We start from the raw sequence: 12,151 nt of genomic DNA on the forward strand, positions 1-12,151 counted from the left end.
TTTAGTTGCCCTTCTTTGTACAGTCTCTAATGTATTTATATCCTTCTGGAGATATGGCCTCCAGAACTGAACACAATACTCTAGATGAGGTCGTACCAATGACCTATACAGTGGCATTATTACTTCTTTCTTTCTACTGCTGATACCTCTCCCTATGCAACCAAGCATCTGACTTGCCTTCTTCATTGCTTTGTTACATTGCCTACCTGCCTTTAAGTCCCCTGAAATAGTGACACCTAGATCCCTCTCTTCCTCAGTAGTTTCCATTATAGTGCCATTTATACTATATTTAGTCTTTGGATTTTTGCAACCCAAGTGCAATCATGAGCTGGGTGGGAGTGGTCACTTATAATCCTTCCAGCTCGCTTCGTAACCCTAGATCTGTATATGTCCTCAATCGCAGGGAGACCCGAACCGATGATTTTTTCCGCTGCTTTTACAATTCGCTGTAATCTCTTCCTGTCGTGAGCTGAGGCCGAGCCATACCAAACTATAATGGAGGTACTGATCACGGATTGGATAATAGCTGAGTAGAAGAGCACCAAGAGTTCCTGCGGCAGTTTGAACTTCCTGAGTTGGCGTAGGAAGAACAGCCTCTGCTGGGCTTTTCCCACAATGGCATCTATGTTGACCCTACACTTCAGGTCCTTGGCAATCGTGGAGCCTAGGAATCTGAAGAATTCAACTATCACTACTGCACTCCCCTCAACTGTTAGTGAGGGGAGTGTAGGGGGGTTCTTCCTGAAGTCTATGATCATCTCAACCGTCTTTGATGTATTCAACTGTAGGTTGTTGGCACCTCACCATGTGACTAGCTGATTCCCCTCTTGCCTGTATGCAGACTCTACTCCATCTGTGATCAGACCAATGAGCATGGTGTCATCTGCCAATTTCATGAGTTTTACCGACGTGTCCTCAGCAGTGCAGGCGTTGGTATAAAGGGAGAAGAGGAAGGGGGAGAGGTGGATCGTACGCCAGAGGTGAATTTACCCATCCTGACTCTTTGCTCCTGTTTCGTTAGGAAGTTTAACACCCACAAGCATAGACCTGCCGTGACGCCTAGTTGACGCATTTTCAAGTCTAGCAGGCCTGGTAAGATGGTGTTGAATGCCGAGCTGAAGTCCATGAACAGTATCCTAGCATACCTCCCCGATGCGTCCGCATGCTGCAAGATGTGATGCAACCCCAGGTTCACCGGATCCTCTGACGATTATTGGCTCTGTAGGCGAACTGGAGTGGGTCGAGGAGTAAACCCACTGTGGACTTTAGATGGGCCAGTACCAGCCATTCCAATGTCTTCATCACCACCGATGTCAGTGCTACAGGCCTGTAGTTGTTCAGATTCGCAGATGACGCAGGTTTCTTTGGCACAGGGATGATGGTCGAGTGCTTGAAGCAGGCTGGCACTACACTGGTGTCAAGCGACTTGTAATAGACAGTAATAACCCAAAAGTAACAGTAATGACCTGTAGGTTATTAAACACCTGTAGCTGTAATATCCAGTAACACATTACCAGTAGTATACCCTCCAACATTTCCAACTAAAAAATTGGTACAGGGATGTGACCAAAGATAGATGGGCGTGGCCATGGGTAAAGGGGCGTGGCTTTGACATTTTACTTTCAACTACATGTGCCAATTTCTTTAAGAGGCCCATTTTAATATAAATACTGCGCAGGCTGTCCCTACCTCGTCATCTGCGTGGGTTCTGGCCATAAGATCGTCGACTGTCCCCGCTGTCGGGTTCTCCATGCTGCAGCACATCCATGCTGCAATGATGTCACGCCACCCCGGAGGTGGCGGCTTTTGCTATAGAGGCCGAGACTTGTGGTCTCTGGACAGCCGTGACATCCTCCAACCACAGTCTCTCCCTGGCAGGGGGAGGTGAACCTGTCACAGACAGCCCTCCCCCGTGCACCCTGGGAGATGTAGTCCTGGCCGGCCGCTCCTCCATGCTCCCTGGGGAGCAGTCGGCAGTGTAATGAACTACATCTCCCAGAGTCCATCAGTCAGCCATAGCTGATGTTAAAAAAAACAGTACATTCGGTACCCTGGCTGCAAACCCCCCCCCCCCCCCCCCCGGTGACCATTTTATTCCTTGAGCACCCACCAGCAAAACCATAAATCGGCACCTCTGACCAATGATCTTCCCTCCGTAAGCGTACACATCCACCCGCATGCTAGTGTGGGGATAACCTCGGCGGGCAATGTTTGCCTGCTCGCTAGGCAGCGAATATACAGTGCTTAGCAAGCAGGTCTGTATTGGGACCATACTCACAAGCCTGGCAGCAACCAATAATACATGCTACTACGTTATTACATGCTATGCAGAATCCACCTCTGTATGTATATATTTGTATTGTATGCATGCATGTGTACTGTATATATGTACTTTATATACTTGTATGTTACGTTATTCGGCCGCACAAACTGTTGTTGCAGACTTTATACACGTGTATTCATGTGCAGAGTAGGGATGGCCCTCGACTATCGATGTTCCCAAAACTTCGATGGTCGGGACCTAGTGCTCAATGTTTTGGGCATCGATAGGCGAGGGTCGAATAGTTTGATGCCATCGATGGATCGCATCCGATGGCAATTTTTTTTTCCCTGCTGGCCAGCTGTCCGGCTATACTACCCTCTCCGAGTCCTAGTCGGAGCAGGAGCCGGCCGATGGTTCCCACCATCGTCTACTTGCGCATGCGCTGAGGAAGAACGGGCCCGGGGCGCCCAATTCTTCCTCTGCACATGCGCAAGTAGACGATGGTGGGAGCCATCGATGGCTGCCAATAGAATCGATGGTTCCGGGATAAACTACCATCGATGGGAACCATCGACATACACACACCATCGATGGAAGATGCGTCGATTGCCATCCCTAAAAGCTATAACGCGCTTATGTACTGTGTGCGGGAGGGCCTGCCGGCATGTTGACAATGCCGCGGCAGCACATACACGGCAAGTGAAGGGTTACTTACAAGACCACAACAAAAGGGCGGGAACACGCCGCGCGCACAAGCTAGAAGGGAGTTGGTGGTGGCTGTGAGCTCGGCCCCTCCCTCGGGGGATCTGATTGGCCGAGCGCCGGGAACCCACCACGCCTCTCCATGCACAGAGCACACGCACGCATACACACAGGCACACACCCCGCTGCACATGGGGAGGGGGCGTGGTGGCCAATGCTGCACCACGTGACAGCGGCTGGCAGCGGAGCCGGGGATGGGAGTGAGAGAGAGCGGCAGATCCAACGGGGACCCCGGAGAGAGAGGACGCGCCGGGGCCGCCACCTCCCGCAGGTACCCAGCTCCGTGCCCGTGGCACACAACCCCTGACATGGTGACCACGCTGTGCATAATGACAGTGACCCGGGGACTCTCCAGCTGCGGCTGTATTCCATCATTGCAGCAGCAATGTCACTGGCTAATGTCACCTGTCATCAGCTGTCACACACAGCATGCTATAGTGTACACAGGGCTGTGCTGCCCCCCTGGTACACCCCTACTGTACAGGCAGCTGCTGTCACTATAATGTATGTATGTATGTATGTATGTATGTATGTATGTATGTGAGTATGTATGTGTGTGTGTGTGTGTATGTGTATATATATATATATATATATATATATATATATATATATATATATATATATATATATATATATAGATATATATATATATAGATATAATTACAGCTTTTAATACATATATTCTGCTGTGTATGCTACTGCTTCTATTCTAGCAGTGCCAGGTATTCACAATACAGAATCTGCATGTACAGTATTATAGGTCTCTGATGTCAGGCATCCTGTTGGACGCTACAGTTCTTCCAGCACTATCGATTCTATGTACTAAGCTTGGGGGAGAGGTAAAGTACCAAACAACCAGCTCCTGCTATTTGTCACACAGCCTGTAACATGACAGTCTGGAGCTGATTAACTGTTTCTTTATCAGCATCCACTTTCTCACTCTCCAAGTCTTGGTACATATACCCCTATATGATATCTGTGGTGTACATTGACTGTTAAACACTTGTTTTAAATCCAGCAAGATACATAGCGGTAACTGACTTCCAGTTGATGAAATCTTCCCATTTGACATATATTTATGTTCTGGTTATTGCACTAGGTATACTTTGTCTACTCCCTACATGGTAGAGTGATGCTGATCATTATGATCTGTTGGACACTTGTACAAAATCCTCTGCAGGACAGAGATGTAACATGCTGCACAGGTAACTGCTTAAAATAAATAGGTGTTGCTGATGGAACTTATTGTGGTCCCCTGTGTAACCTTTTACTCTGAAAATGATGTTATTCCATATAACAACCAAAACGTTTTGCGGTATTGATGTAATGTATTAGTCTTGGCACTTGCAAAGTCTGTTGCACTTTTTTTCTTTGCATCCTATAATTAGTTATCTGGTAATTACATTTTCTGTCTTAATGAATCGCTAACAACCTATGCTAGTCCTTGCATATTTAAAGTCCGATTGCGGTCTATTGCCGGGACACTGGTTACAGGTCTGGTTGTTACCTATTGGCTACATCATGCACCGCTGTGTAATCACTCATTCATATTTATCCTTTGTATGTTTTATATTTCATGATCAAATTTAATGTATGCAAGTAAATATTTTATGGTTTTGATGGGTAATGCACATTGAATAATCAGCCGGTCTGTACCAATACCATGCAGTATCATCAACTCAATCTAAAGTGGAACCTGCAGCTTTGAGGTTATGTTTTGAAGGAGAATGAGCATTTACGCTGAGAATTGCTATGATCCTTCAGCACTCGTGTGTGCAAACTTTGTGCTCAGCAAATGTATTGATGGTGTTTCTTAAAAACACTGCACAAGCGGCTTTATTTGGGATTCTTTTTGTAATTGTTACATTTTTATTTACCAATTTAAAAGATTTGTTGCTTTTAGTTTGGCCTGTGTTGTTTCTTGGGTTTTTGTTTTGTTTATGGGTGTAGAGATAAGAAGGATTTGAGATTATTCCGTTTTTTGGAAAAGAGACTGACGTGAAAGTCTTTAACAAATTTATCCATCTGCCATTCAAAATGCTATATATTTTCCAGACTTCCCTTCAGGTCATTTGTGTCTTGTATCTCCACCTGGTCCTCTGAGTGTTACCAGTTTACATCATTAACATGCATTTTTGATTAAAAGAACCAGGTCACTCCCATGTTTTGTACATGGGTGCGACCTGGTAGAGACCCCTTAAGGCTGCTGAAGGATCTGGCTTATTGCCGGGTTGGTGATGTACATGCACACTGTTACAGTACAGTCACACCGGCTCTGTGCTGTAAATGGGTCCCGGGCCGCATCGATCTGGGTTACACGTTCACACTGCACCATGAAAAAGGGTTGAAACTGTTGGGTGGTGTTTTTTTGGACTCAGATGGTGTAAAATCCCGGGATGCTGCACACTCAAATGTTATAGCCCAGGATATTTTGGATATACTGAAAGAGGTATTGGATGACAGGTGGTTTACGGTCCTTTTTACAGATGTCCAGCAGACATTTTAGCCGCTTGCTACACTCATTTTGGGTTTACAACACCAGCACTATGGGTGAAATGTAATAGGGTGAGAGCAGGTCTTAAAGTGGTCCTGGACAAGTGGTGGAATTAATTTCTTCTTAAGTACCAGGATGGGCAGACAGCAGATGGGGGGGACCCAAGGAGTCCACAGTTCCTGAGGAGGGGGAGGTGGTTCCAGCTTGTTAATGACTCTAATGCCGCCTGTATCGTCTATTGACTGGGTGGTAGGGAATGCTTTTCTGTTGGAATAACTGTGCAGGGCTGTGGTGGATGTGGAACTAGTTCCACCTACAAATACAGGCAATGGACCTCTGAGGATCATCACAGTTGCTGTATCTGTGTGGTTGGGGGTGAATCATTCAATGATGGATGGATACAAATGGATTTGCCAGTTCTTGCATGGCTGCGATGCCATTCGCAGCAGTGCACAGGGGTGGGTTTTCACTCTGGTAGAGTGGCGGCTCTGAAATGTAGCAGCCCAGTGATCCGGTCTGATTTACCCCATAGTCTAAAATGGTTTGTATAGCAAGAATGTAATGGATGGCTTGTGAAAGCAGAGTAAGAGGAAAGCCAACATGGGGCATAATTCAGACATGTTCGCTGGGCTGCATGCGTGTGCAGGGGGAACAGGTATGTTGCAGAAGCTTTAAAAAGTAACAACAGGAGAATAACATGGAAGAATACTAGAAAATGTACGGTCCGGTGTGGTGGATCGGACAGACATATAGGGCACATCGTCTAATGTGCACCGTCTATGTCAGTGGTTCTCAACCTCAGTCCTCAAGTACCCCCAAAAGTTCACATTTTCCAGGTCTCCACACAGAATTGCAACTGAACTAATTCGCTTCACCTGTGGATCTTTTAAAATGTGTCAGTGAGTAATGAATGCACCTGTGCACCTGCTGAGTGACCTGGAAAACATGCACTGTTTGGGGGTACTTGAGGACTGAGGTTGGGAACCACTGGTCTATGTCACTAACTATGCGCAATCCTATGTGTCTTGCATTGACCCTGCATGCACTGTTTGGAACACACAAATTATTACCAGATGGATCACTGGTGGAAGAGACGTTAGACGGTATTACACTTTATACCTCCATAGATTTTTAGTGGAGGGGGGGTCACGCCTCTCTGGTGGAGACCTTTAAGATTCCTGTATGGATATAAGATAATTTGTTTTGTCTAGAAAGTTGGAGCTTTGTCAAAAATGTCTAATGCTCTCTTCCCATGTGGTAGCTGTGTGATCCCTCATCTGATAATGTAGTTTCTTAGTTATTAGGGACCCTGATCCAGAAACTTAAGAAATGCCATTAAAAATAAGCCGCGCCGACTTTTGTACTGCTCTGGGCCGATTGTCCTATATTACCCCTACTTTCTGCTGTACATGATATGCTCAGTCATTATATCAGGGGAATTATGCTGCTTATCTAAATTGCTTTCACCTGGTGAGTAAGTTCTAATAATATATTTTATTTCTTGCAGCTAAGGAATTCAATTTTTTCTTCAATTGAAAGTAAAACTCGGCTTTGCTCCCCGTATAACCATTCTCAGAGCAAGGAAGTGAAATAGTGCGATGGTCACACCGGAGACCTTTGTCACTACTAATTCCTGCGATCGCCCCAATCACCACTGCTTGCTGGATTATAGCGTTATTGTACAGTATTGGGACCAAGTCAGGCAGCCTTAAGGCCCATACACACTGGGCGACATTAAGGTGAAAGCAGCTCAGTTTGTCGTTTGAGCTGCTTTTTTTTATTGTGCTGGTCGGACCCTACAGTGCCGCATAAAACGGCTAACCCAGCTAAAGTTATGGGCCAACTTAGCATATTTTATCTCGCCATCTTCGGACACACTAAATTTGTAGGCAGTGGCAGGTGTTCACCTCCGAAAGTTGAAAAACTGGAATTGTTCCATCTGGCTGCCAGTGGAAAAAAAATTGAACCCCCACTTAGAAAACACACGTTTTCTTAACAGTCTAGAACAGTGGTAGCCAACTCCAGTCCTCGAGAGCTACCAGCAGTTAACATTTTCCAGGTCTCCTCACAGAATTGCAAGTTAAGTAATTATCTCTACCTGTGGATCTTTTGTAATTTGCCAGTGAGTAAAGAGTGCACCTGCGAGGTGATCTGGAAAACATGAACTGTTGGTAGCTCTCAAGAACTGGAGTTGGCTAACCCTGGTCTAGAACAAGCCTGACCATCCTGTTGCTCCCCAGCATACCCGCCCACTGACCAGCCTGTAAACAGTACTGGAGAGCCACAAATCTGATCTAGATCACAAGTTCTCATGCATTTAAAAAAGGAAATCAAATGTCTCTAAGATTCTTTATTGACTTATTACATTTTTAATGCTACCCAGTGTAACCTTCTTGTGTATTGTAACCAAGGACTGTAATTCTCCATGGAGACGGATATTACATGAGGCAAGTCTGTGATAATATTCACAGCTGTTCACTGAATTCTTATGCAGTCATTTCCAGAGGAAAACCTATTGTTTAGTCCGAGTTGGTTGAGTAAATGTTTATACCCACAATGCACAGGGGATAAGAGGAAACCCTGAGGTTCCAGCTGATTTAATGTAGCATGTGTATGATTGTTTGACATTTCCTATAGAGTAGCGGCTGTTAAAAAAATAATAGATACTCTAATGTTTAAGTTCTGTGTACCCTGCATTGTTCTGGTGTGTGTTATATACAGTATAATGTGATGCAACACACTTGTGGCGTCTTTATAAATAAAACGTAATAATCTTATAGAGGAGAAACAAAACCCCAATGAAGGATGTGTGCTCTGCATTACTAACTGCAGGGTTTGTATATTCTCCCCGTACCTGTGTGGGTTTCCTCTGGGTACTCCGGTTTCATCCCACAATCCAAAAATATACTGGTAGGTTAATTGGCTACCCAAATCTGCCCATGTACATACACACTAGGATAAAAAAAATGTAGGAACCAATTGACCTACAGTACCAGTGTATTTTTGGATCGTGGGAGAAAATTGGAGTACCCAGAGGAAACCCGTGCAATTACTCCACATATAGGGGGAAATTTACTAAAGGAAATTTGTAAAAAATAGGTGTATTTGTATCCAGAAATACACTCATTTTTGACATTTACTATCCCGAAAATACGGCAATTCGTATTGATAGCACATCAATACTAATACGAATTGCTGTATTTTCGGGATAGTAAATGTCAAAAATGAGTGTATTTCTGGATACAAATACACCTATTTTTTTTTTACAAATTTCCTTTAGTAAATTTCCCCCATACTGTCATTTATTGTACTTTCAGGTTACCAACTTACTATTACTGGACCACTTCATTTGTACTGTTTTACTTAAATGAGTATCTTGTACTGAGGGGGTATTCAATGCTGACGGCGAGGGCGTTTGTGCAGCGAGGATGGCTTGTTTTTCAGCGAGGATCACTGAAAACAAGCCATCCTCAACTTCTAATGGTGCGTACACACAGGGGCGATTTTGTGCAAAATCGCAATGGGAGTGTGCACCGGCGATATATATCGCCGGGTGCGCGCTCCCGTTTTTGCCCTTGTGGTGATCGCTGGTCGCAGGGACATGCTCCTGCGACCAGCTGATTACCACTGCCGGGCTCCCCCTGGCAGTTTCTTTTTCATCAGCGACCATCTCTGGTCGCTGATGTAAAGTAGAAACTGAGCAATATATTGCTCAGCCATATATTGCTGAGCAATATATCTCCCCGTGTGTACACAGCATAACCCCCTCGCCGTATATTATGTTATTGATAAATTGACGGTGAGGATTCCCCGGAATGGCAAACTTCATCACAAATGCAGCAAGCCCGCTGCATACAGTGGTGAGCCTCGCCGTTTTGACGGCCGCTTTTGACGTTTTAACCTCACTGAAAAGAACCAACGAGTTGGAAACGGCGAGTGAAATGGGGGGTTAGTTGAATACTGACCGCAAGCTATGACAGAGTTATCGGCACTGCTTGTCGTCCTAGCTTGCCATTTGGCATCGAATATACCCTATGTCAGGTGATATTTCTGACAGGGGAAATAGCGCTCACCGCCTATTCGATGCTGCTGTTTCTGGCAGTATTGGAGGCAGATTTTGACAAAACAAATCCGACTTAAAAGCATTCGGATCTGATTTGTCGGAAACTGACTTGGATTATCAATTTCACGGCTGTTTCTCGACAATCCATGTAATTTTTTGCCAACACGCCCCCTTTTCGACACTCAACAGGCGTAACATTGAATTGCGACCTATCGAGTCTCTGTTTAACAGAGCGAAAACGGGACAGAATTCCGACTGTTGGAATGTTCCGACGGTCGGAATACAAGATCTAATAACCCCCCCCCCCCCCCCCCAAGGCTCCCCAGTTATAGGTATATTTCAAATATGAGATTTGTCTGAAACTACTGACATCTGCCCTATGTTTAAATTGCAAGATTTTGGTGGTGATCTGCAGTACAGTATTGAGAATCTGGCCCAGTATCAAAGTGAGCGTGTGTCCCTAATATGGCTGTAATTTCCAAAACTGATATGAATCGTTTTTGTATATTCCTGTATTTGTGGTCAGCAGAGAAGCACTACTGTCCTGTGTGTGATCATCTGCCAGCAACAATAACAGACTTGCATGTTATCAGGCCAATTAGTCAAATTGTAAACTGAAGCCTGTTGCATGTGGATCTGACCATACGTGGTCTTGCCAAGCCACAGGAACGGACGAAGAACATAGGCTTCAGTTGTGTATATAAATTGTCAGATTTTTCCAGCCAGATAATTTATCTTCCCATGTTCCAAATGGAAGCCCCAGGAAACTACTCGAGAGTGATCGGGGTGTCATTATACTGACCTAGAAATACTGACTATCACCAGGTGACCGACCCTGGAATTCAGACATCAGTAAAGATGCCGAAATCCTGACTGTTGGGATAGAAACATAGAGTTTGACGGCAGATAAGAACCACTTGGCCCATCTATTTTGCCCCTTTTATGTAAGTATGGCTGATTAGGGTTAGGCTGGGGAAGGATTGGTTTAGGCACTAGAGGGGGACTTAGGATAAGGCTGCAGGGGTGGGTGGGGGCTAAGGTTAGGGTTAGGCCATGGGGAGAGGGAGGTTTAGGCATTGACCAGGAGAGTTGGGGTTATGCTTTGGGGGGGGGGGGGGGGGGGGGTGTTAGGATTAGGTGGCAGATTACAGGAGTTAGGCACTGGCAAGGAGAATTAGGGTTAGTCTCCGGCAAGCGAGGGTAAGAGGTGCATGGGGATGGTAAGGATACTTACCCTGACCCCTATCGGGATGCCAGCACCAGTAATCTGAATGCCGGCATCCCAAGCATCTGTCATTCATATGTATACTGAGTGGTCAGTTCATCTCCATAATATGTATAGCTTGTTGCCTTTTACCTGGACATGAATGCAAGATAATCTGCTTTTTGTTCTCTTTGCGGTCACCTCTATCATCGCTGTCCGTGTAGATAAACCATATAGAATTCTATTGATTGCCATCCTGTATGATTTCCCATGTGGATTTGTCAGTGGATGCAATAGTAAAAACTGCTCATCTAAATGAACCTATGCATACATGTCTGCGAGGATGTCTAGTTATATATAAATTTGAGATAGTGGCGCTTTAAGTTTTTTTTTTTATTATTATTATTTTTAATGACCGTTAATAATAACAAAAAAAATGGTCACTATGAGCCCCAAGCAGTTGTTTAGCTGCATTGTGCGACTAAAGCGCGTAGTAATGAGCGCCGTAGATTTATACCATCGGTTAGCTGCAGCAGCTGTCTGACAAAGATGTTTTTCTTTTTCTTTAAATAGCAAGTTTCGTGCCATATTAAGCATGCATTTTTCTTGGCTAAAGATATGTAGAAATGAGCTGCAGTGTACTCCCTGAAGCAGCCTACGAAACAACTATTGTAATATTGTTCAGTGTATGGTACATAAATAACCATTGTCAACACTCTGAAAATGGGCCGACTTATCGGAAGCTGTGTGATTGCTGTTCCGTCTTTTATTAACATATACTGTATGTTGTCGATGGCGATATCAGTTCTGATGTGCAGTACATCAAACCTAATGGTGTTGGTGGCTACCATGGGCACCGGCATATTGGACACGCACTCTGCCTGATGTGAACAGTTGCGAAAGCAGCTTCACTGATCTTAGGTTTGACAACATTGGGCCCATGATAGCAAAATTTGAAACTGGCAAACCTACCACAATATGTGTGACGTGTAACTGGAGTCTGTATCTAATGCTTTGAGCCTCAACACAGGACAGTGGTGTTGATGCAATTCAAAATTATATGAATAGTGCTGTAAATGAGGTCCTAGACCTATTCAATTGTTCTTCTTGCTAGTCGGGAGATGCCAGTTCTTGTGCCTTAAATGGTTTTTATAGTTGGAAGAACCAGCATTCTCTGACAAGTGCCTGTCATTATTCTACTTGTGCCATGTTAAAGGCAGAAAACCACATTGTGGCCCTAGTCGGGATTTCTACTGGCACCTCATGAGGCATGCGAGAAGAAATGCTCTGGTCAGGCTCAGGCTTAATAGTGCGGCCAATTGAATAGCTCCCTGGACCTCCTTTCCGGTGCTACTCATGTTCTAG

At 44.9% G+C, this 12,151-nt stretch overlaps 1 protein-coding gene across 3 annotated transcripts in view; it reads left to right on the forward strand.

The window, feature by feature from the left end:
• Nucleotides 1–12,151, forward strand: part of PPP2R3A (protein phosphatase 2 regulatory subunit B''alpha) — a 194,274-nt gene that overhangs the window by 56,413 nt on the left and 125,710 nt on the right. For 2 of the 3 annotated variants that reach the window (XM_083178443.1, XM_083178442.1), the window contains exon 1: nt 3,069–3,296. The exons of the other annotated variant lie outside the window; for it this stretch is intronic. The gene's annotated coding sequence lies outside the window, so the exon portion shown is untranslated. Of the gene's footprint in view, nt 1–3,068; nt 3,297–12,151 lie in introns of those variants that run through there. 3 annotated transcript variants of the gene reach the window in all.

This window comes from Crinia signifera, chromosome 3 (assembly GCF_055691185.1).
Source record: "Crinia signifera chromosome 3, ASM5569118v1, whole genome shotgun sequence".
Lineage (NCBI taxonomy): Eukaryota > Metazoa > Chordata > Amphibia > Anura > Myobatrachidae > Crinia > Crinia signifera.